The sequence below is a fragment of the Thunnus thynnus genome, chromosome 22, assembly GCF_963924715.1.
Source record: "Thunnus thynnus chromosome 22, fThuThy2.1, whole genome shotgun sequence".
NCBI classification, from domain to species: domain Eukaryota; kingdom Metazoa; phylum Chordata; class Actinopteri; order Scombriformes; family Scombridae; genus Thunnus; species Thunnus thynnus.
The window spans coordinates 714,168-740,363 of record NC_089538.1 but is presented as its reverse complement, the minus strand read 5'-3'; the positions used below and the strand labels follow the sequence as shown (position 1 = coordinate 740,363).

The 26,196-nt window shown below is 39.9% G+C and overlaps 1 protein-coding gene and 1 long non-coding RNA gene across 3 annotated transcripts in view; one reads left to right on the top strand and one right to left on the bottom strand.

Annotated features, from left to right (window-relative positions):
• ache (acetylcholinesterase (Yt blood group)) overlaps window positions 1–23,343 on the bottom strand; it is a 57,215-nt gene extending 33,872 nt beyond the window's left edge. The window contains exon 1 of the mRNA XM_067579257.1: window positions 23,109–23,343. The gene's annotated coding sequence lies outside the window, so the exon portion shown is untranslated. The remainder of the gene's footprint in view (window positions 1–23,108) is intronic.
• LOC137174755 (uncharacterized) lies at window positions 9,116–20,024 on the top strand. Of its 2 annotated transcripts, none has more exons than XR_010925459.1 (3): window positions 9,116–9,645; window positions 18,605–18,876; window positions 19,209–20,024. It is a non-coding gene; the product is annotated as an uncharacterized lncRNA (long non-coding RNA). The 2 variants fall into 2 exon arrangements; XR_010925458.1 differs by lacking the exon at window positions 9,116–9,645 and adding an exon at window positions 9,918–17,692.
• Window positions 23,344–26,196: the final 2,853 nt, after the last annotated feature.

Genomic DNA, 26,196 nt, shown 5'->3' with positions numbered 1-26,196 from the left:
TAATAGCAATCCGCCAAGGTGCAAGTGCACCTGGCTTTTAAAGGGAATGGGAGATGACACTCTGATTGTTTTTTTGCATGTTACGCCCAAAACAAACCCATGATTAATTAAGAGACTAAGGACAACCCCTTTGAACCATGCGCCTGGTGCTCCGACCATTTTTTCTGCTGTTAAACTAGCAAAAGTGGATTTGGACCCACCCTAACTGCACTTGCACCATGCACTTCAGACCTTGCATTTTAGATCATTAAAATAGGGCCCTTCAAGTTTATTTGTATAGCACCTTTAAAAAACAGGTCAGGTTAAAAAACAAAGACAGATCAGCCATAACATTAAAACCACCTGCCTAATATTATGTAGGTCCCCCTAGGGCCACCGAAACAGCTCTGACCCATCAATGCATGGACTCCAAAAGACCTCTGAAGGTGTCCTCTGGTATTTAGCACCAAGACGTTAGCAGCAAGATGTTAGCAGCAGATCCTTTACGTCCTGTAAGTTGCGAGATGGGGCCTCCATGGATCTGACTTGTTTTTCCAGCACATCCCACAGATACTTGATCAGACTGAGATGTGGGGAATTTGGAGGCCAAGGAAACACCATGAACTCTTTGTCATGTTCCTAAAACCAATCCTGAACAATTTTGCAGTGTGGCAGGGTGCATTATCCTGCTGAAAGAGGCTAACTAACTGCGCTGCCAGGCAAATAGCATCTTGGTGCTCCTTTGCTATTTGTATGTATTTAAATTAGGTAATATGCATGTATTTGGTGCAAAATTGGCCGCTTTCTATGCAAATGAGCCTAATTGCAGAAACAGTCCAATTCGCAAAGACCAGTGCTAATAGCTACATGCAAATGATCACAATCTAATTCAGAGAGTTGGTGTTAACTGAAGCGCATTCATAAGCGGTGTCACACCCTAGTCTGATTGTTCCTTCCATTACTGTTCATCAATTCAAATGATGAAGTGCAACTGACTACATGAGTTAGTTTAGCAAAATCCAGGAAATTAATGAAATTAACAATTTTTTTTTGTGATTTCTGCCTTTCTTCCGAACAAAATTTCTGTGGATGTAACAGGGACAGTACGGTATAACCACAGACTCTGGGCATCATAAATTGCTTTCATAAGCCAATGGGTCTGTTTATAATAATAATTGGTGGAATTTCTGGGGAAGACGTGGTCTGATTGGGAGAGACAGCATACATTTCACTTTAGATGGAGCTGCTCTCATATCTAGAAATATGGCCAAGTTTATTAGTAGACCAAAAGCATGACAACCCAGAGTTAAGGCCAGGAGGCAGAGCTTGCAGTCCTACCCAAAACCTCATAGAAACAGTGTCTGCCCCCCAACCACTTAAATCAATTAAATCTAAGGTAAACAGAGGAGTTATACATAAAAATCAAATAAAAATCAAGACCACCACCGCAATAGTACAACAAAATAGGATAATTAAATATTCTATATTATATATTTCCTGAATGAAATCATGACATGCTCCACTGTTTCCCTCTCTCTACACTGATCACAATGGCCAGTTGAGTGTTTTCCAATTATGAATAGTGTGCTGTTCAGATTGCTATGACAAGTTCTTAACCTACTTACAGTTCTTTTCTGTTCCTTCCACTATTTCTTTCCACTCCTACTTTATTCTGTTCCATATCAGTGTCTTCCCTTTGCTGCACTATCCCAATACTGTTGCCACTGCCTAATCACACTATGCTTTTCCCCTCTGATTTTGACAGTTTCACATTAATATCCATTAGTTCTCTCTTGACCGCCAGACCTAGACTTAATTATAACTCATTCGAAAGCCTTGTTCTTAGTCTTTCACACCCAACCTGGAAATTCCATTTGTTATTGTGTACCACCCTCCTGGCCCATACTCTGAATTTTTATCTGAATTCTCTTGAGTTTTTATCAAACTTAGTTAGGGATGCACAATATTATCGGCACGTCATCGGTATCGGCCGATAAAAGCTCTAAAATGAAATATCGGCATCGGCCATTTCTGCCAATTATGAGAGGCCGATGTGTTGCCTTCTCCTCCGCCACCTGCCTGTGCTTCCCTCCACGGACTGTTTCACCCTGACGGTCCTGGTGCTTCCTCCACAGGCTCCACTTCACTCAAGCTGCCCGTAAGACCTGCTGCTTCTTCCCACTTTAAGTTTTTATTATTAAGGGAGAAAAAAAATCCAAACCTACATGGCCCTGTGTGAAAAAGTGTTTGCTCCCCCTGTTAAAACATAACTTAACTGTGGTTTATCACACCTGAGTTCAATTTCTCTAGCCACACCCAGGCCTGATGCCACACTGCCACTCCTGTTCTCAATCAAGAAATCACTTAAATAGGACCTGTCTGACAAAGTGAAGTAGACCAAAAGATCTTCAAAAGCTAGACATCATGCCGAGATCCAAAGAAATTTAGGAACAAATGAGAAAGAAAATAAAGTAAGTAGTGAGATCTATCAGTCTGGAAAAGGTTATAAAGCCATTTCTAAAGCTTTGGGACTCCAACAGTGAAAACATGGAACAGTGGTGAACCTTCCCAGGAGTGGCTCGACCAAAATTACTCCAATAGCGCAGTGATGACTCATCCAAGAGGTCACAAAAGACCCCATAACAACAACCAAAGAACTGCAGGCCTCACTTGCCTCAGTTAAGGTCAGTGTTCATGACTCCACCATAAGAAAGAGACTGGGCAAAAATGGCCTGCATGGCAGAGTTCCAAGACGAAAACCACTGCTGAGCAAAAAGAACAGTAAGGCTTGTCTCATTTTTGCCAGAAAAAAATCTTGATGATCCAAGACTTTTGGGAAAATACTCTGTGGACTGACAAGACAAAAGTTGAACTTTTTGGAAGGTGTGTGTCCCATTACATCTGGCGTAAAAGTAACACCGCATTTCAGAAAACGAACATCATACCAACAGTAAAATATGGTGGTGGTGGTAGTGTGATGGTCTGGGGCTGTTTTGCTGCTTCAGGGCCTAGAAGACCTGCTGTGATAAATGGAACCATGAATTCTGCTAGTCTACCAAAACTCCTGAAGGAGAATATTCGGCCATCTGTTCGTGACCTCAAGCTGAAGCAAACTTGGGTTCTGCAGCAGGACAATGATCCAAAACACACCAGCAAGTCCACCTCTGAATGGCTGAAGGAAAAACAAAATGAAGACTTTGGAGTGGCCTGGTCAAAGTCCTGACCTGAATCCTATTGAGATGCTGTGGCATGACCTTAAAAAGGTGGTTCATGCTCGAAAACCCTCCAATGTAGCTGAATTACAACATTTCTGCAAAGATGAGTGGGCCAAAATTCATCCACAGCGCTGTAAAAGACTCATTGCAAGTTATCGCAAACGCTTGATTGCAGTTGTTGCTGCTACGGCTGACCCAACCAGTTATTAGGTTTAGAGGGCAATCACTTTTTCACACAGGGCCATGTAGGTTTGGATTTAGTTTTCCCTTAATAAAAACCTTCATTTAAAAACTGCATTTTGTGTTGTCTTTGTCTTATATTTAAATTTGTGTGTTGATCTGAAACATTTAGGTGTGACACACATGCAAAAAAAAAAAAAAGAAATCAGGAAGGGGGCAAACAATTATCCACACCACTGTATGTGTTCACCTCGAACATAGTGTGGAGTTAGCTGCTAGCTGTCAAATTGTGATAGCGTAAAGCCCAGTTTAACTTGTGGCAACATCTGTAATGTTATGTACCATCGATCATGTTTCATATCGAAGGTTACAGGCATTTATCCCTCTCATCACATCGATATAGTTGTACGATTCAGCACGCTCATTCATCGATGTTACACATGACTGTTAACTCTTATTTAGCAAATAGTGACAGAAATTGGATAATGTTTACCCACAGGCGTAGAAACCAAAATCACCACGGGGGTACAATAGTCTATAAAAGTTCGGTGAACATGTCACAACTTATTTGGTTTTTGAAAGCCTGTCTGTGGATGTAACACTGACCAATGTTGTGCAGCTGTCCTGGGCGATTTCATGTGTGTGGATGTGTATGAATGATTAGATTTCCTCTGATGGGCAGGTTGGGACCTTGCATGGCAGCCCCTGTACCCATTCAGCGTATGAATGTGTGTGAATGGGTGAATGTGATTTGTAGTGTAAAAAGCGCTTTGAGTGGTCGGAAGACTAGAAAGGCGTTATACAAGTACAGTCCTTTTACCATTTACCAAATGAAACGACGAGGGGGGAGTGGAAGCTATATAAAGTCGATTAACATGCTACAACTTTGTGGGTTTGTTTGTTGGGCGTTTTGATAGAGCTTTTGCAGCGGCTAGACAGGATATTAGTGAGCGAGATATAGTGAGAGATAGAGAGACACATAGTGCGTCATTGAGTGTCTGTGAGTGAAAGTGGCTGAGTAAGTGAGGTGTGTACTTGTTTTGTTTGTGTATTTGTGTGCATTGTAATTGTTTGTGTGTGAAAAGGTAAGGGAGAGGAGGTAGGAGTAGGTAGGGTAAGTAAAATGGATCTCAATATTGTTAAGGAGGTACTGGATGTAAAAATCAATAACCAGTATCCAGCAGGATTAACCAATAAACAACAATATGTAATTAAGAGAAGAGCTGATAACTTCAGGATAAAGGGTGAGGATGCATGCCATGTGCTCCCAACAATACAATGATCAACTGCTATGGTACAACTCCCAATAATCTAATATCATGACAATGAAACACCAGAGGAAACAAGCTCAATCTTTTAACGTTTACATTTCACGTTACTTCCCAAGTAATGTTAAACCACGTTACTTCCTTTAAAAATGAAAAAAAAACTTCTAGCAGTGTATGTGCCACAACATAAAACATATGAAAGTATAATTTGTATGTATTAAACAACATTTTTATAAAATGCTGTTCGACTCCAGCATGGGTTGTTTTTACATGACCAGACAGCGAATGGTGTTTTTGTAATGGAGAGATCTACTATTTTCACTTTTTTTTTTTTTTGCCGACACCCAGCAACCTGTTTCTTATTATTCTATTATTGTTGTTGTTATTGTTGTTGCTGTGCTTCTCTGTGTTTCTCTTTCTCCTCTCCCCTCCCTCTTTCTCTCTCAACCCAACTGGTCAAGGAAGATGGCTGCCCACCTAAAGCCCGGTTCTGTTCAAGTTTCTTCCTCTTAAAGGGGAGTTCTCCTTGCCACTGTCGCCAAGTGCTTACTCATGGGGAAAATGTTGGGTCTCTGTAATTTAAAGAGTACAGTCTAGACCTGTTCTATGTGCCCTGAGATAACTTCTGCTGTGATTTGAGGCTATATAAATAAAACTGACTTGATTTGACATCACAGAAACCTGGTTCATGTTTCTGTACAGTTTATAGAATGCACTAAGTAATGCTATCTCAATAGAGGAGAACTGAAAATTAGTGGAAGACCTCATACAGTGTAAGACAGAAGAGAGAGGGAAGGGGAGAGAATGCAGGAATGGCAGGAGGAAAGATGTTTTTTATGGGGGGTGTGCATCGCAATTATTAATAGCAGTGACAGCTGCATGGTGGGAACAACAAGGAGGTAGAAGAGAGGAGGGGGAGTGAGGCTGCAGGGAAGTAGGGGATAAGGATGCTGGAGAAGGAAAAGAGAGGGAAGGGTGGAATTGGTGATTACCAGTGGGTACCAAATTGCTTCTAAATGCCTAAAAGTGCAGTTCTCAAGGCCTTGGCATACTTTGAAGGAAATGCTTGTCTGATCGTCTAACAGTATCTTGAAACTGCCTTTGTGACAGTGGAATGCAAGTGCAAGTTTTTGCTACTAACCAAAAGAGACAGTTGCCAATTTCCCTCTCAAGATCTCCTTAATATTGCTTACACAAATACTTCCTCCACGTTTCGTGTGAACAGCTGAGTACAGAACCATGAATACCTTCAGAAAGCACAATTCTTCATGTCATGCCTACAAACACCACACAAAAGACTTTGTGAAGAGAGATTGGAGGCAGTGGGATGCAGCCAGTAGGACATTATGATGGCAGGCTTTGGGTCCAGCCAGTGGGAACATGTAGAACAGGTAGAATTACTTCTGACATGGTAGGACGACATGTCATGTAACCTTGTTCGTTTGAATCATACTGAGGCCTGAAGTCCCATTCCCTGAGAAATGCAGTGGGGTTTATTTGGAATGAGAAGGTATACCCTGGTAGCAGTGTTTCATATTAGTTGTAGTCTTTGGGATGTTTCACCTACTTAGACCAAAATTAAGTGCACTGCAGTAGTCAGGTCGAGAGGATATAAAAGCATGGATGACCTTCTCTGGATCTGCAAATGAGAGGAATGACCTTATCTTGGTTACATGTCTCAGTTTGACAAAGCAGGACTGCACCACTTTAGTCACCTGAGCATCAAAAGACAACTGTGAATGAAAAGCTGTCAAAATCATCCATTGCTGTCTTAATCTTACACCTCCCACAGCTTGTTAAGACACTGCTAAATATAGTTATAATTAAAATCACAACAAATCGCTATTTCGTACTAAAATTATTAATTGTTCAAACCAACTTCCATGATCTATCTTTTGTGAATGATGATCATCATCAGTACTGCAGTCACAAATTTCAGCGCTTTTATACTGCTTCATTATGTAATTTTGTCAGAGGAAATGCACTAAATACTGAAAACACTGTTAGAATTTAAATAGTGTAGTGTGTAACTGGGCCACAGCTATTAAGATGTTAATTATGCACCATGCGGGTAATTTGCTTGAGTATATGCAAAATGAAACCCAAATGCTAGTAATTTATTTTATGCAGCAGTGTTAATTTAGTCAACAAAAAGTATGACAGACATTTTTTGTTTATGACGTTTTTTTCACAACAAAAATGCGACTAAAAGTAAATAAAAAGTGACCTTTGAAAATTCGAACTATGAAGAAATGTTTGATATCTTTCATCAACAAATAAAAAAAAAACGTAAAAGATGGAAAAATGGACACATTAATTAATGACTTTTAATTGTCTTGTTCAGTGAGCTGCAGCATCGGTGGAATCACACACTGTAGCTCCTTATTAGTAAAACAGTCTCCTCCAGTAGCCAATCATATCTGTTGCTCAGAAGTTGATTTAGCTGTTTGAGCTGTTGCTCTAACTGTTAATAAGAAGCATCTTGCATTCAATAACGTTCTGTCTGTCAGTAATGTGATGTGACAAAGAAATAGATTTATGGACTAAATACATCCACAATCCATTGAGAATTAGAAAAGAAGCAGCAACAAAACAGCTGTGAAAACATGTAGTGAGCTTGGCCACATTTATAAAAAGGTAAGATAATGTAATATTATCAAGTGTTGTGGATGTGGATTTCAAGTAATAAGTCTGTTCCAGGAATAATGTTGGCAGTCAACCATCTAAATTTTTGATGCTCACCAAAGAAAAATCACTTTGTTATCCCTCTTCTCCTCTCCTCTCAAGATAAACCCAGACAGTGAACAGGATTTAGACTACATCTACATTAAGCCAGCTAAATTCTAAAATGCTGTTTTTGCGCAAAAATTACATCCAAAGAAGGAGTTTCACCTTGTTTCTGGAAATACCTGCCCACATTAAGACGCCATAACAGCTAATTCTCCTCCTACTGGGCATACACAGAGGACAGACAAGCAAGTCAGCTACAGAAAACCAGCGAAGACAAAACGGTATACTATGTCTGTTGCCCCAGCAGCTTCCTGACATTTAGTTTATTGCAAGCAGATTGCAAATTAGTAATTGGCAGATTAATTTCAGCAGTGAAAAGTGGTAGACAGCTATATTTAACTATAAACAAGCTGTCAAAGTAGACAATAAAGAGAACAACACTCGCATGAAGCCATCCGCGATTGTTGTTATTGTGTTTCTTCTTTGTCCTCTTCCAATGAAATGCTGCACTACTGCCACCATCTGTTTTGTCACTGATATAACAGCGTTTCTACAAAGTTCCGTTTTCTCCATACACACAACGTCAAGCTGGCATTTTCACATTTACACACTCAGGAGGATGTTTTGGAAAAACTCTGTTTTCACAGCTTTAGTCTTGAGGGAGGATCAAAACGGAGAGAAATGGATGCAGTCTTAGTGAACAGGTGAGTGATCAGCTGCTCTGCAGTGGAGAGCACAGGTAGCCTTGCTAATGTTCATGCTAATGGTGGGTGAACAGGAATACTCTGTTCAAACAGACAGTGTCACATGGATACTGTGTTTGTCAACAAGTAAACGCTAACCTTTAGCCATGGTAACTGTACACAACAAAGATGGTGAAAGTGGCGCCTCAAAATAAAAAATAAAAAGGCATGATGAAAACTAGACTAAAATGTTTTTAGTTTTTGTTGACTAAAACTAACAAAAATCAAATGAATAAAATGTGACTAAAGGTAACATCATTTTTTGTCAAAAGACTATTAAATCAAAATCAGGTGCCACCGAAATGCTGCAGAAAATAGCACCAGTTTAAGTTGTGAAGACTTCTGAAGGTGATCTGTGAGAAGAGAGAACGAAAAGAGGAACAGATGAATACAAAACAGAGAGAGGAGATGGAAGGAGGAGGAGTTTGAGAGAGTGAGGAAATAAGAGAGGGGGGCACAGGGAGACACTCAGTGGAGGGGTCGTGGACAGGGTGGGGAGAAAGTGTGTCACTTCTCAAATTAGACTGAGGAATTTGTGTATGAAGTTCACAGGAGGATTGGTTTCACTGGGGGCGGGGGCATGTCATGTGTCTCTTAGGATAAAACATTGGACAGAGTATGGAAGACGCTGTCTATCTGTATACTGAATAACAAATCAGTCCTCTAAAAAAAAACCATCCTGAAAAGTCACATAAATAGAGCACAGATCTTTGATCAGCCTGGTGTAGCTTCATTATAGATATTCACTGAAGAAGTGCATGTGGTTAAATAATAGCTATATATAGGAACAAAGCTCAAATCAAATGGAAAAGATAAAAGGAGCCCCAAGGCAAAAACTCCAACAACAAAATGGAAGAGTTAAAGGGTGTAAAAAGACTCAGTGATCAAATTGACTGTGGTACTTTGCAATACAACGATACAGATTTTTCGCATTATACTCGTCCCCATCATGCAGTATTTTTTTTCATAACATAGAACATTCTCTTATGGTAGAGTTAGATTCAGAAGCTAAAAAATAATCAAGAATTGTCTGACCTGCAAACAAAAAATCTATTTAAATAAATAAATGATGAATAACCAAAAATCTTCAATCTTGTCAGTTTGGATCACTGTATATAAAGATGGACGTAGCGAAGTGTGACCTCCTGTTGGTTTGCATTGGAGCAGGTTTGAAGCCCAGAGTTGCAGCTTACAGTTGGCACCATCTCTTCTGTTTGGAGCCAGGACCTTCCAGATAAGGAGTGTGGGGTGTTGCCTTTCACGCTCTGGAAACAAGCCCCGCTACCTTGGACCCAAACAAACGCTAGCTTACTGGGAACACCAAGCACTGCACAAGTGGGCTTATGTTAACTACTTTAGCTAAATTGCACTAACAGGGCAGGTATCGTAATCAAGTGACATTAAACTTAGTGAAATATTGCGACAATAGTCCGACTCAGTGCGAGTCCAGGAGCCAGGGAGAGCAGCAGGTGAGCCAGCTGTCAATCACAGCTGTAAATCAACGGCCACTCGGCAGACATCAAAGCTACTGTAAGTCTTCAAATCTTATTAACGGAGTAGTAATTTCCAAAATGACCACCATCACACTTATTAGAGGGCTTGAATTTAGAGATTGAGACCATAACGACTTGAAATATTGATTTAGTATGTCGAGAGAAGTTGAGGATTTCTGAATGGGAGTCAGTTGGAGTCAGCATTTGGCGGCCGTCTGTGGCACTTTAAGGTACTTCCACATAGGCTACATCCTCAAGCCATGGTAGTTGCAGCTTGGTATAGATCCCACAGTGTGTTTACAGCCAGGGTTTATCAGTTAAAAGCTCTCATTTTCCACCATGCGTATTTCTTTTACCATTCAAAAAGCAACAGGATATGTGATGTGTCTATCAACACCAGGAAAGGCAGATAGTAATGTTGCAGTTTGTTGCTGGGTGTTTCTCTGCTTGTTTCAGGGGATGGGTTCTGACTGCAAATGCTTGTCTGCATGCTTTATTGGATGCAGATACTTTGGGTGAGAAACGTTTGTGGTATTCCTGTCTTTATGAACACTGCTTTTCAGCAGAGTTTACAATATACACTACCAATCTCTCTCTCTATATCATACTAAATAATCGGTTCATGTACCATTCATGTAAGGCGACATGACAATAAATATTGTGAGATGATAATTTATTGACCATCAGATATTTTGCCTTCTTGTTTATTTGTCAGGTATTTAGATAACTAAAAATGGTCATTCCCATTTACCTGTAAACTCTTTCTGAATTACATTTACAGAAAATGTACTATGTCACAAAATGGATCAATATTTTGATATACTGTGATAGAAGATTGTATTCATATTGTTCTCCCCACATGCTATGATAATTTGCAATTCTTTAGATTCCTGCCATGTTAGTAAAGCAAGAGAAGAACCTTCTCTAACAGAATCTAACACACAGAACCCAGTGCCACTGAAGCATCTCAGCCCTGTGATAGTTTGACTGGCAGCAGGGGAATCACTGGAATTTTCCATTTTGCAGTTTGGCTGTCTAATGTTTCACACAGCACCACGATTACAGGACATAACACACACACACAACACACACACACACACACACACACACACACACACACACACACACACACACACACCAACAAAAGCACACTAAGTCGTCGCAGCACAGCAGAACACCATGAGAAATTAGAGGGTATTGAACAAAACTTAGAATAGGTTAGACTACAATAGATCAGAATATAATAGCAAACAAAAACAAAGCCCTAAAGGGAGTCAAGCATCGCTCACACTTAAACTATCTCTCTATCTCTATCTCTATAAACTATTTGTAGTTACTCTGTAGTGAGTATACTCTATGCTGCATACATTTTACACTACACAAATTGTCAGTGATTCAGTGAACTGTCAGTGATCTAACCAGTCAGTGGTATAAGATTGAAAAGTTGTGGGAAAATTAAAAATAATGTGGTAACATTTATCTGCTATCATCAAGTACCATTAGATAATTGATGATAGCAGATGATAGATACCCAAACTCTTTTCTCTTTATTTTATTTGAAAGGGACCATGTACAGTTTTAAACATAAATGTTGCCTTTTGATGCACTGTACCAGAGTTAGCTCATAGCTAGTTTTCATCTGCAGTCCCTTGTCACAACTGAAACATATTACAGCACAATGACAAACTGTGTAAAAACTTAGTACTGGTCAAAAAACTTAATACAAAGGATAAAGAATAATAAAATACAAAGTACAAAGGATACAAAATAATACAGGATAGATAACATAAGGTTACACACAATAGCATAACACACATAGCCACAATTAAAATCAAGAATATTTGTGTTCATGTGAAGACCATAGGATAAAATGTCAAATCAGTAGTTACAAAGCTGAGTAGATTTTAGTAAACTTTTAATTTGGTTTTATAAGTATTGAAGGAGCTGCAGCTCTTCATGTCATCAGGTAGGGCATTCCACTGAGTTGTGGCTTTTACAGAAAATGCTGACTGCCCAAATGCTGTGCGATCACTGTGTGATGCTTTCCATTGAAAGTGTAAGTTTAGCAGCTGCTAACTCAGATGTTTTTAGATGTGTGTATACAACAGTGTCATCTGCATACATATGCAGTTCTACATCATGACACTGTTGAGGGAAGTCATTAATATATAGGCTAAATAATAGGGGGCCTAACACAGACCCTTGTGGAACACCCATTGTACACTTCATGTGCATCACCAACTTAAACACATTGCATCCTATTTGATAAATATGAAGACATCCATGCCAATGCTCTAGATGAAAAGTAAAATTTAGAGAGTTTTGAAATTAAAACATCATGATTGACTATGTCAAATGCTTTATGCAGATCTAAAACACAGCACCAACTAGGGATGCACGATATTTTTGGCATGTCATCGGTATCGGCTGATATAAGCTCTAAAATGAAATATCGGCATCGGCCCGAAATGAACATTTTTTGCCGATTATGAGAGGCCAATTTGTTGCGTTCTCCTTTGCCGCCTGACTGTGCTTCCCTCCATGGACTGTTTCACCCTGATGATCCCAGTGCTTCCTCCGCAGGCTCCACTTCACTCAGCTGCCAGTCCGACCAGCTGCTTCTTCTAGCGGAGGCTAGCTGGCTGTGCTTCCCTCCGGCCATGCTGCTGCTAACGCTCTGCTAGCCTCTCAGCTAACGTTATCCCCGGCTCTCTGTGTGGATCCAACCGGAGCACCGAGCCCCGGTTTCTTATTCAGGTTAAAGTGGGAAGAAGCAGCGGGTCTGACGGGCAGCTTGAGTGAAGTGGAGCCTGCGGAGGAAGCACCAGGACCATCAGGGTAAAATAGTCCGCGGAGGAGCTGCTATGTTCAGCTGCACAGATAGGAAACACCTTGTCTGTCTAATAAACTCATCAAAAACTCTACTTCTCCACCCACTTGGCAAGTTCATTTAAGTTTTTAATGCTGAGCTCATTAATCCAGTATTCCTAAGTTCTTCCTTCATATATTGTCTTTCTTGATCATACTTATTACAATCTATGATTGCATGTGTAATAGTCTCCTAAGCCAGCTGCAAAAAAAATATGTACGTATATTGGTGTCGGCATTGGCAATCGGCCACAATAAGTTGGAAATATCAGATAACAGCAAAAAATCCAATATTGTGCATCCCTAGCATCAACCACTCCTTGTCCATTAAGCCTAGATTTAATTTGCTCTATTAAGTGCAAGGTAGCAGTTTTGGTGGAATGATTTGCTATAAAGCCGAACTGCATGTAATGTAGACAAAAATTGCTTGTGTGAAGAAATGTTGTCAACTGTTCAACAGCAATTTTCTCTGCAACCTTTGAGAGTACTGCCAGTATACTTGTTGGTCTGTGGTTACTGATTTCAAGGCAGTCTCCAGATTTAAATATAGGTGTTACAATCAGGAAAGGAGCTGTGTTTAAAAACCAAATTGATTAAGTGAGCAATGGGAGGAGTTGAAGTATGTGTGATTTAACAAATATGGTGTCAAACTGGAAAGCATCTATACTTTTGGAACTTTTTAAGGAGTTGATGATTTTGTTTACTTGTGTCTCAGTGGTCTCTGTCAGCTTAAAACCTGGCCTGTAGCATCTGTAGGAACAATATCCAATTCCCTTTTTGTAAATGTTTTTCCTATCTATTTTTTTCCTCAACAGACTCCAGAGAAAAATTATTAAAGACAGAAGAAATAGAAAGATGATCTTCAATTAACTCTCTCTGTACTTTGAGCTGAAAACTTTAAGTCTGCCCTCATGAGATTATCAGTATTTTTCCAGATCAGTTTACTGTTTCCTTTTGCCTCATTAATTAAGTAAAGATGAAAATGAGATTTAGCTAATGGAGTAACTCAGACCTTTAAAAATCTGCATATCAGTGTCTCTTCCAGTTTTCATTGCTTTCCTCAGTGCTGCATATCTTGAATTCATCAGTTTCCAGTTTTCATTAAACCAAGGTAGGTTATTTTTATTTTTAGATTTTTTCTGGACCCTCACAGTAAATCTTTCCCTAATAGGATTAATTGTACGAGTAAATGTGTTACAACCTTCCGATACAGTTCTTCAGAAGATAGTAAATCAGCCCATTTCAAACTAGTAATTTCATTGTAAAATTTTGTGTAGCTTTAGGTATGCTGTGAAAGATGTTTGTCTTGGTGGTTGCAGTATTCCTAAATCTATTTTTTGTCAGTTTTCTCGCAAATAGAGTTAGACTGTGATCAGATAAACCAGTAATCATCAACTTTATTCATCATAACTTTTGGTTATTCTTTCTGGTTTGTTAGTAAATATCGGATCTAATTGTGTACTAGAGAGTTTTGCAGTCTTTGTTGAGCCTTTGACTAATTGTTGTAGGTGGAATTTCTCTGTAATCATTTTTAGCTTTTTTCTCTTTAACTTATCCTCCCAATTCACATTAAAAATCACCCTTAAGAAGTAGTTCTTTGTTGTGGTTGCACTCTTTCAGGATTTCAGCAAGTTGATCATAGAATATTGTTGTAATAAAGTCATTTGCTGAGGGGGGCCTGTTTACACCTGTGACATTTGAGATTATTTTTTACCTGACATTCTAGAGTGTCAACCACTTTGAACAGAACATGTTGACATTTTATGCTATTTTTCACATATATAAGCACCCCCCCTCCTCTTCCAGTTCTGTCCCATCTGAAACATCATATCCTGGTACCATAGATACACTAGCAGGATTTGATTCTTTCAGCCATGTCTCAGAAATACACAGAAAGTCCAGATTCGAGTTAGATTAAATTAATTACCTGATTGCTCTGATGTTTAAGTGTCCTCCAAATAGTCCCCTCAGTTTCAGTACTTTGGTATGATTGACAGTTTGAAATGTTTTGGACATCCTCTGCTTCCTCACTGCAGGGTTCCGGCACAAACGCTGCCTGTAGGGGGTGTCAGAGGACAGGGTGGCTCTGGGCAGAGCGGAGGTGACCATATCAGGGTTAATCCTCACAGTGATGTTGGAGATAGATGATCCGAGCCCAGTAGATAGTGTGCTGGTGTATGAGGTGGAACCATTGTTGTAGGGACTAGGATCGGGGGAACATCATCAGTTGACGCACCGGTCAGAAATGGACTGATGAATGGTCACGTTGTAGTGACATGCAGGTGGACTGGGAGCATGTGGATGGCAAATGCTATACGCCAGGTTGGCAGAAACTACCCTTGCGCCAGCTCCATTCAAATGGAGACCATCTGCACCAAAAAGATGTCCCTGTTCCCTGAAGAGGTTGAAGCTGTCAACAAAGTGCACACCATAGATGTCACATACAGATGACAGCCAGCTCCTGAGGCTGAGAAAGCGACTAAAACACCCCCCTCCATGCCCGAAAGAGGGGGTTGGTCCAGAGACGTACACTCTGCTCTGGGACTGCGTGACGATGTTGAAGAGGTTTACAATGTCACGTTTCCAACAGTTCAGACTGTTGTTTTTTGATGTCATGTGTACCCATGTCATACCCATGACAATCATGTCAACCTCAGGGTGGGAAATTTTAATTAGGTCAGTTACTTCCTCAGTGATGTCCTGCACTGTAGCACCAGGGAAAAGAGAGTATGAGCTCAGTCGACTCTCACATTTCTGACTTTTGAGTCACAAATGATGAACGTTAATGGCAGAGGAGACGGCACTGGCTGATGGTTGCGGTGGGAGCAGACAGCAGCTCTGCGGGTCACCGAGCTGGTATGGCGGTGGTGAGATGGAGTGTTACGCTGTGTCCTATGTCACTGGACATCTGCTGTTCCTGGATGAGTAGGTGAATGAGAGAGACCAGTCCAGCAGAAGCACGTCAGGCTGGACGGAGACAGAGCTGCAACTTTATTCACGTTGCGCAGCAGATGTGCAGTGAAGTTAGCCAGAGACCAAAACAAAGGTTTTATCATGGGAGGTGGACGAGGCCATGGATTCCAAGCCAGTGCAGGGAATTCATGTGAATCAAGGATGTAAAATCAATTCACTAGCCGGATGTCTATTGCAGTCGCCTACCACAACCTAAGGCTGGTGATGATGTGGCTGTGGATGTGATGGATTGGAGTTGATTGGGGCTTTAGGTTTAGTTCTGCGCTAAAGCCAGGGGTTCTCAGGGACAGTGACTGGAGCAGGAGAAGAAGCATAGACTGGAGAAGAAGCAGTGGCTGCAGCAGCAACAGGCAGAGTAGAGGCAGCTGCCGGAGAAGCAGCAGCATCAGCAGGATAGGGAGCAGTGACAGTCAGCTCTTAGAGTGTGGAAATTCTTTGTTCTAGCTCAGTGATCTTCTCGCTGAGACAGATGCAGCTCTCTTTAGGCCTGTTTTGTGCTAGTGGAAATTAGCATTAGCATTAGTGTTATCACTGTTAACCATAGATTGTAAATGCACCATGCTAACCAAGCTAGCAGCTAGCGCTATGGTCAGCCCGACCCTCTCGTCCAAATATGGTCACTTCTGGTTCCAAAAATCACACATGGTGATGGTCAAATCCAAGTTGGCTATGGTCATATTGCCAAACTCAAGGCTTCAAAACAGTAGTTCACAAACCAATAGGTGACGTCACGGTGACTATGTTCATATTTTTCCAGTCCATGGTACCAAGTTTCATTTAATTAAAGACAACAGAAGTGTAGAAATATGATGTTATACTAAAAATATTTGCATTTTCTGAAGAAAATGTGTTTGAGAGCTACAAGCTGTTAGCTGCTGCTGCCACTGCAAGGCTCTGCTCCAGAAGCAATTTTTAAAAATTTTGTATCTCCACCTACAGGTGAAATTGTATCAAATGCTACAGACTTGTTCAGCATCTCAATCAAACTTTGCTGAATTTGGTTACCATGGAATGTTACATTTAAGAGATACAGTGGTTCGTAAGTATTATGGTGGTGTTTCACTAATGGCCACAAGATGGGGCTATTGGTGCCATGCTTCAATATCTTGTGCACATTCTCATGGAGAACTTGTGTATCAAATTTCATTATATTACAGACAAAAGAACTGTAGAAATATCATGTTATAATATTAAAGTATTCAGTATTGAGGAGTTATGGCCTGTTAAGTGCATCAGTCCATGCCCTCAAAAGGTTGGTAACCAATTACAGACAAATGGAAGGTGATACCCAAAAACAAACTAGGGGTTATCTAAATGTGATATGTACCAAACTTGGTGAAGATTAGTTGAAATATGTGCCAACAGAAGCAAAAAATGTGCTTACTTAAAAATCCAAAATGGGAGACAATTCTTTTAGGTGGAAATAGGCGTGGCTTATATCAGTCTAATCGTCATTATCCAACGAACACACTCCAACGAACACAAATACTGTTTTGATAGGCCTCACGGTTCATGAGTTATTAGCCAAAACTTTAAACACATAATAACTAACCACATAGTGGCACTATTGGCCATGAAGTATGAGCACTTTAAGTTTTCAGCCGGACCGGCCAACGGACCAGCCCAATAACCACGGTTGTCCGTGAGTGAGTGAGTGAGTGAGTGAGTGATGAAGTTACACCATTGGTAAGCCGGCCAAGTGTTGGAGTTTCTCCATTGGCCGTTGCTCTTTCAAAATGAATGATGGAGGCGGAGGACAGCAGCGCCATGCAGAGTAATGCTCTCAGCTCCTGTGTTAAATGCAGAGAAGTTGGCTAAACTTCTATTTAAACAGACACATAACATCGTCTCTATCATCTCCTCTCTACCATCCAGCGTGATTGACTCTCCAGCTCCGGTAACTCCACTTGACATTGTCCAATCTGCCCCAAATTTCTCATGTTTGATAAGAGTCCAGGCCTGAACACATCTACATGTCAATATTAAGTCATAGCACCACCTACTGTAAACAGGAAGTCAGCCTTATGTAACAAACATCATCCAATTTGTGGTGTATACATGATATACAGCAACATGATGTATAATTAGTGGGTGTTCTCTAGTGCCAACATCCCCAACAGCTGTGCTATATGCAAAGAAATGCTGTACACAGCTGGGTAGGGCAAAGAAAAAAGATCTTCAATCAAAGAATATCGTTGAGTTGACCACAAAATGGGACTCCCTTTTGAGGCAGTTGTCAGAATGTAAGTATTAAATTTACAATAACATTATCAGTAACAAATATTTTTGCACAGTTTAGCTTGAACTCTGTCATAAGGCCAGCTCAGCCAGGGTTTACTTGCCTGTTTGTGACAGGTAGTAGTAGGTAGTGGGAAAAACATTGTTTTTCTGTACTGTTACAGCACACATAAGTGTTCAGGAACTAACTTGCAAACACAAAAAGGCACACTGAAACCATAGACTGTAAAAAATATGGATGTAGCCACTGTCATCCATTGGTTTCTGAAGAGTGGTTTTGAAGCTCAAAGTGGGCGGCTCCGGCCGTTGCCATCTTGGCAGTGCCTGAAAATGGGCAAAGAGGTGGAGTTGAGATGGGCTGAATGAAGCCTGGTTGCTGAAACAAGCCACTTAGCAGATAACGACCTGTCACTCAAAGGAGCCACGTCCTTAATTATGCATAACTTACAGGTAAATAAAATTTAAACGGGTGAGTCATAAAAAAAATTCACTCCCCATAGAGTTGTCATGAAAGGGGAAATTAGCTATAGAGACTAAAACCATTTTTTTGTGCCAGGCTGTAAACATGTTTATTTCTGCTCTAAATTTGGGCATTTTAACATAGGGGTCTTTGGGGATTGACTCACTTTTGGAGCCAGCCTCAAGAGGCCATTCGAGGAACTGCAGTTTTTGGCACTGCCGCATTGGCTTTATTTTTCAGCCCCGGAGGTTGCCGCTTGATTGAAACACACTTACTTACTTGAGCGGAGGCAGCGATCTAGCAACAGGCTGTGTCTAAACTCAACGAGCCCTTTTCACATGACCTATTTTCCTTTCTACCGCGTACTTTTCTTTCTCTATTTATTGTTATGAGGTCTTAAATGTAATTTTGTTATCCATGTGTCAAAGTTCTACTATTTTTTCTTTCTCTGTATTAGACAAGAAGAAAAGCAGTGCTGGGACAGATCATGGCTTTTCAGCTGACCAAAGCGACATAGTTATCTGACTCATCAGAGACATTCAAGCCAGTCTCATCTTCCTCCTCAACATTGTCTTCCTTGTCTTCATCCTCCTCTACTTCATCATCTGAAGATGAGAGAAAGAAAGTCAGTGAGTGCAATAAGGACATGAAAAAGAAGAAAAAAAAGAAAAGAGCAAAATCACAGAAGGGTAAAAAAGAGAGGGAAAGAAAGATGCTTTGTAAGGAGAGGTAAGTAGGCTCTAAAAACCTGTTTATCCCCAGGACCAGTAATTTCAAAAACATACTATATGAGCATGTTAAACCTAAATCTATTCTTGATGTTTAACAATACACTATTATAATTTTATAATTAGCTAATAATGCACTATCACATGGTATATGACAAAGGTTTTACAAAATCAATTTTGAGTTCCTGATGGAAAACATAGTTTACGTTTGTCATAAATAAAGGTTACACTAACAAGAGAAGAGTCATACAAGGATTTGCAAGTTTTGGTTGGTTTTGGTTTTTAAAAAATTAAAAACTTAATGTATTGTTTTGTTTTTCTTTTCAATTGTAGCTTTTACTCCACAGCAGCTTGTGAAAAGATACAAGAAGGTCTTACGTGAGTTCAGAAGAAGGAAGAACTTGAGAGCTTCCTACGCAGCTGTCGGTGTGGACAGGAACACAGTGGTGGCCAGTGCTGCGATTGCAGAGCTTGCTAATGTGTCACAGGCAAAGTATGAAGAACTCCTACGAGGCCATCTCAGATGGCAAAAGCTGAAGATCTTTATTATGAAGTGTCGAGATGCTTTAAGTAATGACCCTGTACTGTTGTCCGAGGTTGAGCATTTAAAAAAAAAAAAAAAAAAGGAAAGCTTCTCCCCATAGTTAAGAGAGAGTACAAGGTGGGGCAGGGTGCTGGTTTGGCATGGGTATGGGTTTTTCTTTTTCCTTAGCAGGAAGAAATTACACTGTGTCATAATGTTGCACAGATCCTAAAACAAAATACGAAAACATTTAGAGAGGGCCTGGAGCACCAAAAGGCCATTGGGAGGAGACTTAGTGTAATGAAAAAAAAAAAATTTTGTTTAGCAATGTGTTAATTATTGAAATATAGTTTCTGAACAGTTGTCACGAACAGTTGTGGAGATTGTTTATTAGAATACTGATGCTGCACAAAAGAAGGAGTCTCGTGTCTGGTTATGTTTTTTTTTAAAATTGTTTAACTTTGCAGCATGTGAATGTTTTTGTTACACCATTGTTGCAATAAATCTTTTGTCACTTTTGTCCTGTGACTGTAAATTGTTTTCCAATTTAATAGTCTACGACAAGCTTTTCACACGAGTAGTAATTTAAACATTTACGTGTCTTTTGTAACAGGTGAGGAACAGTTAAAATGGTATGTTACTCCTAAGTAGATGAAAAAACATTGAAAAAAACATTGAAAAAAAAGCCCTCTAATCGTAAGTTTCAATTTACGATTGTCTAAAAGTTTATAAATAACTTACACATAGATCATTTGTAACAGGTAAGGAAGAACTACAAATGACATGTAACACATTCTCTGGTGATGAATTGTTTACACTTTAGATTAGGGCAATGCAAAAATGTTTGTAAAAGCTTTGTGTACATGCATAGACCCTTGGTAACAGGTAAGAGTAATCTGAAAGTGATAGATTAGACATTTATGTTTAATTAATTGTTCACTTTAGGGAGATGCAAAAGCACTTGTAAATGACTTATAAATGATACACTAATATATTTACACATAATTTATAACAGATGAGGAACAGGCCTTATTCATAATATATCAACAAAGCATTAGGTAAACATTTACTTATGATTTGTTTATGAATATTTCATAATCATTTGTAGATAATTTACAACATATTTGTGATATGTTAACATAGAATTAACTAATCATTTACAAATGATTAATGTTTTGTTCATGATTTGTTCATCATTTACTAATGTCTTATAAATGACTTACTAATGGTCGCTATTATATAGTGTTACCCGAGTTCTCAGTGTCAAATGAAAAACAGACTCCTCATATTAAGAACATGCAAATGAAAACGAAAATGAGATTTACAATTTCAAAACAACTACATGACAAGTTGAATTAACAGATCTAAATCCACCAAAGAAAGACAAGGGTTTATACAACATGCAATATTTAGTCAAGATCATTTTGGTGTCATTACAAGTGTTTTCACTCAGTTTTTAAGTTATATTTGTGCTCAGTGGCACATCAAGACCTTCATCATAGAGATCCATTTTCATCTATAGACTATTAAATACACATCAATGAGCCGCACTTTTTCACTGGGTGACATGTTCCTTCATCACCATGAATACACACGCTATAGTTTATTTTGACATAATCTCACACACACCATCATGCTGTAAGAAAACTAACTAGAACACCAAAGGTGGATTAATCAGCCACTGCAAATAGTACCCAACAATTTCCTCCTGCTTGAGTAACGCTTGTTAAACACTACAGTGGCCAGCTGTTTTAGGAAATTAGAATTGCCTTATAAACAATGTGTTTATGAAGCATTGTTTGTTTTCAGTAGGAACCAATGGCCTTGGAGCTGACAGACAAAGACAGGTAGTGAGAGATGGACTAACACATTCATGGGTTTGATCTGATTTGTGAGATTTGTTGACAATCAGAAAAATCTAGAATAACACCAGCCTTGTCCTGTTTTCCTCTAAGCTTGTAAGGCAAAGCAGTGTAACAGAACCACAGCGCGGAACAAGTCCCCAGAGATCAAAAATGCAGAGTCAGAATTCACTTAGAGAAATGATCCCTTACTCAAATACAACATTTTACAAATGAGTAAAAGCTGCAGCATTGATTACATTTTGGCAGTCGTTACACTAAGAATGCAGATAAGGAGGGTGCACTGCCAGCTGCCAAAACTGCATTTACTATTATGACTTACAGAAGCAATAAATTGAGACTACAGTGAAGTGCAGCAGCAGCAGGGAGGGAGGAGAGGAGAGGAGGATCACTTTGTTTTAACCATACACACACACGCGCGTGCACACACACACACACACACACACACACACACGCAAATATCATCAACTAATTCAGCCAACATGCAGCATCCCTGAAAGCACTGGCTGTTATGCAATATGCAACACAGGAGAGTGCCCTGGAGATCTGATCTGCCATCACACAGAGAGATATTTGAGTGTCTAAGGGATGAAACGCAGAATATGCAACCTGAGAGAACACAGCTTCTGTACTGAGATAATTGTCATCACAATATGCAGTGTTACTGTATGTTACTACAGACTGACCATACTTACAAACGCCCCTGCTTGGAAATAATGACATTATCACACAACAACATTGCCACTGGTTGAAATATCATGTCATTATAATAATGGGCATGTAATAATGACAAATAAAGCACTGGTTAAGGATGCTGAGTAAGACAATAAGAAAAATTTACTGAGAAATACTGAACACTGGTAGGAATACGTGAGAAAGGCCTTAGTATAACAAACAGCCGCGATTAAAACATGTAACCACCAAAACCATGCAAATTTTCACGGGAGAGGTTCAATCTGAGCTCTCTGCAAACCTAAGACCTATGCAGATATAATACTGTGTGTGCGTGTGAGAGAGAGAGAGAGAGAGAAAGAGAGAGAGAGAGAGCGAGACATGGGAACAGACAGAGAGAACGTGTGTAACGAAAGAAGACACCAACAACACACAGCAGCCACATGCGTCTGCCATAGAGGCGCGTCACACATCGATTTCTCCGAACTGTCTCCTCCAGCTATATCACATAGCCAACCGTGTTCATTAATTTCACAATGTCTCACAATTAGATTAATTAATTGACCCTGTTAAACTAAATGCAATCTTTCCAGGACGTTCACTTGCTGTTCCTACAACCTTGTGGGCAGCATAAGGCGAATTGTTAATACATTTTACAAAAACACATTATTCCTCACGTGATATATGTATGCCGAAATGACACACCACTCTTGCAGATTCAGAGTGTATATCCAGATTTATTCCATTAGTTATGTATATTTGCTGATTAACAATCTAACCATAAATTGCCAGTATATTAAATGGAGTTTTGCGTGAGAACTACACGTACGGTGACAGGGCTCCAGTAAAAGCCCAGTCTGACCTGCTGTCGGTTCTGTGGAGAAATGGTTAGTAACCATGGCTACCGACGATAAAGCAAAGATTAAAGGGCATCACATCAGTCATGTACAGTGTTATAACGACAGTGTGCACAGTGTAAGTGAACGTTGTTCATTACTGCACGAGACAGATAGGTTTGCAGCTCTCGCGGTGCAAAAGGCTGATACGGGCACGTACAGATCGAGTGAAGAAATTCATTCCACAATAACTGTATCGTATAATAACTGTCATTTCATATCAGCTGTCAGACGGGTTATCGAGTAACATTAGCTGGTCGGCACCAGTTTTCTGTCTTACCTGGCTACTCCTGCGGAGCAAATCGAAGCCGACGACTTGCGAGCAGATTTCTTCCTCTCCTTGCTCTGCTTAGACAGAAAACAACGACAGGGGTTCGAGGCAAATGAAAATGTTTCCCGACGGAGAGGTGTCTCCGGCCGGCTGTCAAAGACGAAATGTCGGTAATGCCTCCTCCCTGCAGTAGCGCGCTGACTGCACATTCACACAGCCGGAGCGTACAGCACTGACGGTAGGGGGAGACTGCTGCAAATAAATACCGCTTGTAAACATTGGACAGACATCTCTTCTCGCGAGAACAGGTACATCTGCGTTGCTTCTGTCAAACAGCATGGACATGCCTATGGTGCCAAATTTGCCTAAGCCAGAGGTTTGTCAACCAGTGTTTATAATTCACTGATTGTGAGAAAAAAAAAGAATTAAATGAAATGAGAAGAAGATATTGCATTGTGTCACTACTAGTGCAGCTGTTTTAAATGAAGATTAAATTACAAATAGGCCTATTGATTAGGCTACTGGCTACAAACACTCAGTGGCAATTTTACAGCTCTGTAGGTAACAGTTCAACCAGCAGATCAAGACAGCCTGGTAAATTAAAAGAGAGTTTATGGAAAAAAGACAATTTATCAACTTGGAAGAATGCTGTAATGCTTCATGTGCAATTCTAAATACCAAACATGCTGTACAACCATTGCCACCATGACTGTCTCACAAAAGGTCATACAAAACAGCTTTTAATTAATTAATTAATTCACTTAAATATCACAATTATTATGCTATATTACTTCTCCAGTTGTGAGAAACATATACAGTACGTGAATTCAGTATATGTGTTAGGAAATTCAATGTCTGGCAGCATTTCACAGTCCACAGACCACTAACCATCTGAGTACAGGTCAGTACAGTACAGGTCAGTGTCGATTCAAATAATCTATTTGTAAAGTTCTTGTTTTTCCTCCTGATATCACAGCTCTACTCATAGCAGCTACCTTTGGTTTGTTTGACCTCTCAGTGGTTTCAGGGAGGTGGTATCACATGAAAAATTGACATCAGTGCTCACCCTCTATGGTGGTTCGGCATAGGCATCACCACCTTGCCCCTCTTGCTAAATTGAAGGGTATAAGAAATGCACTGGCACCTATAAACTTCAAGCTATATCACTGTTTTTGAGCTTGTGACACAGTTGTTTCATTTGTTGATCACCTGTCTCACCTTAGCTCTAAGAAGATAGAGACATACAATGGAACAATAAGGTAATTACTGTGTATGTGTGGAACTCTGTACTTCGTCAGCTTAGTTGTTCCCTTGACTAAAATCTTTGTATTCCTGACTCTATGATAATCCAATAAAAATCCAATGAAATGAAAACAAAGTGTGGCTACTGATTTGTGGGCAGCTCTCATCAATATTGACAGGCTTTCCCTTGAGTGGCAACAAAAGGATGCCTGTTTGTTTGTTAATTAGTGTGTCTATGGCAAACACCACATCCCTCTAGAGCCTTCATGGTGTAAAGGGCTACCACAGCAATTTGATATAGAACTTCCATAAAGTCGGGAGACTCACAAAAGACAGACTGAAGCAACAGAGGTCCTGATATCCTGACTTTCAGTCCCTAGTGTGGGTCAAGCATTTTTTGTGAGAAATTTGTAGTCTCTGAAGTTGAGAGAAAACATTAGGGCAGCAACTAACAATTCTTTTTATTATCGATTAATTACTAACCATGACCAGTAATGATCTTCATGTACAAAAATAGTTTTTCCCTTATTGGAGTTTTCCTTCAAGGTATAAAGGCAGTGGCCAAATCCATTGCAGATATCAGACCACTCTCTGTGCTATAAACCTTAACTGGTTGTATTTATTGTAATTTGTAAGGTTACAGAAAAAAGTCCAAATGCCTCTTTCCTCTTTCCACTCTTCTTTGATGATGGCACAAACAGATCTGCCCCCACACAACCATTACCCATGGGTTCTGTCGATGTCCCACCTGCTTCAGTAGTGTTGGTATGCCCTAACTTCAACCATGGGCCTGATTCTTGGCATCTCACATAAAGCTTAGCTGGAGCAGGTAGAGCTTACTGGATGTCCTGGGAGTGTGCACAGCAAAAACATTTACCTCAAACAACTCTTTACTGTGGAGGCTTTAATGAATTGATGCACAGGGATAGACTATCTATTCTAGCTAGGTTATATTTGTGGCACTGTTCCCAATAATTTATAAGAATGTGGTTGGCTGTCCTCTTAAACACACACACACACACACACACACACACACACACACACACACACACACAGGGTCATGGTCCCTGCCTTAACCAAGCCGTAAAGGGACAACTGTTGGCTTTTATTGGCACTGGAGACAACAACTGTTCCCACAAGTGTATACAACAGAGGTCATGCTCAGAATTGTAGGAATGTTTTGTATGTGTGTGTGTGTCTGCATGTCTCTGTAGAAGTCTTCAAATAACCACAACAAATAATGATTCCTGACATTGTCAAATAACATCACATAATAAAAACATCAAATAATGAATATCCACCTCAAACAATAAAAGGCCAATCTTCTTGTAATGAATACACTGGAAAAAGCTAGTAGCCATGAATCTGCAGATGAAATGGCATGTGGTCTGGTGCAGTCGGCATGAGTTTGTAAAGACTGACCCATGGGCAGGTTTGAAAAGCCCATCCTTAATTGTTAAAACAGGAGAAAAATTAATTGTAAGATTGACTATGACAGACGTAGTAAACGGAATGACAATTCATCATTTAAAAACAGAGAAGGGACATTAAATCAACAACACATCATATATTCTGGGCATTTAATGACTAATGGGATGCAGGTGATCAGCAGAAGAAGGAAACTCACTGAGGGTAAGTAGTGGACAAGTGAGGGCTGAAATGATTACAACACGCTCAAACCAAACAGCAACTACAACAGTTTGGGGGTGAAGCCAATGCGGAAGTGCCTTAAAGTGCCACAGATGGCTGCTAGATGTTCCAACTGACTCCCATTCAAAAAGCCTGAATTTCTCTCTAGAAATACAAAGTCATTTTTTTCAGTGACTCATTGTGGTCTAATTGCTAAATTCAGGCC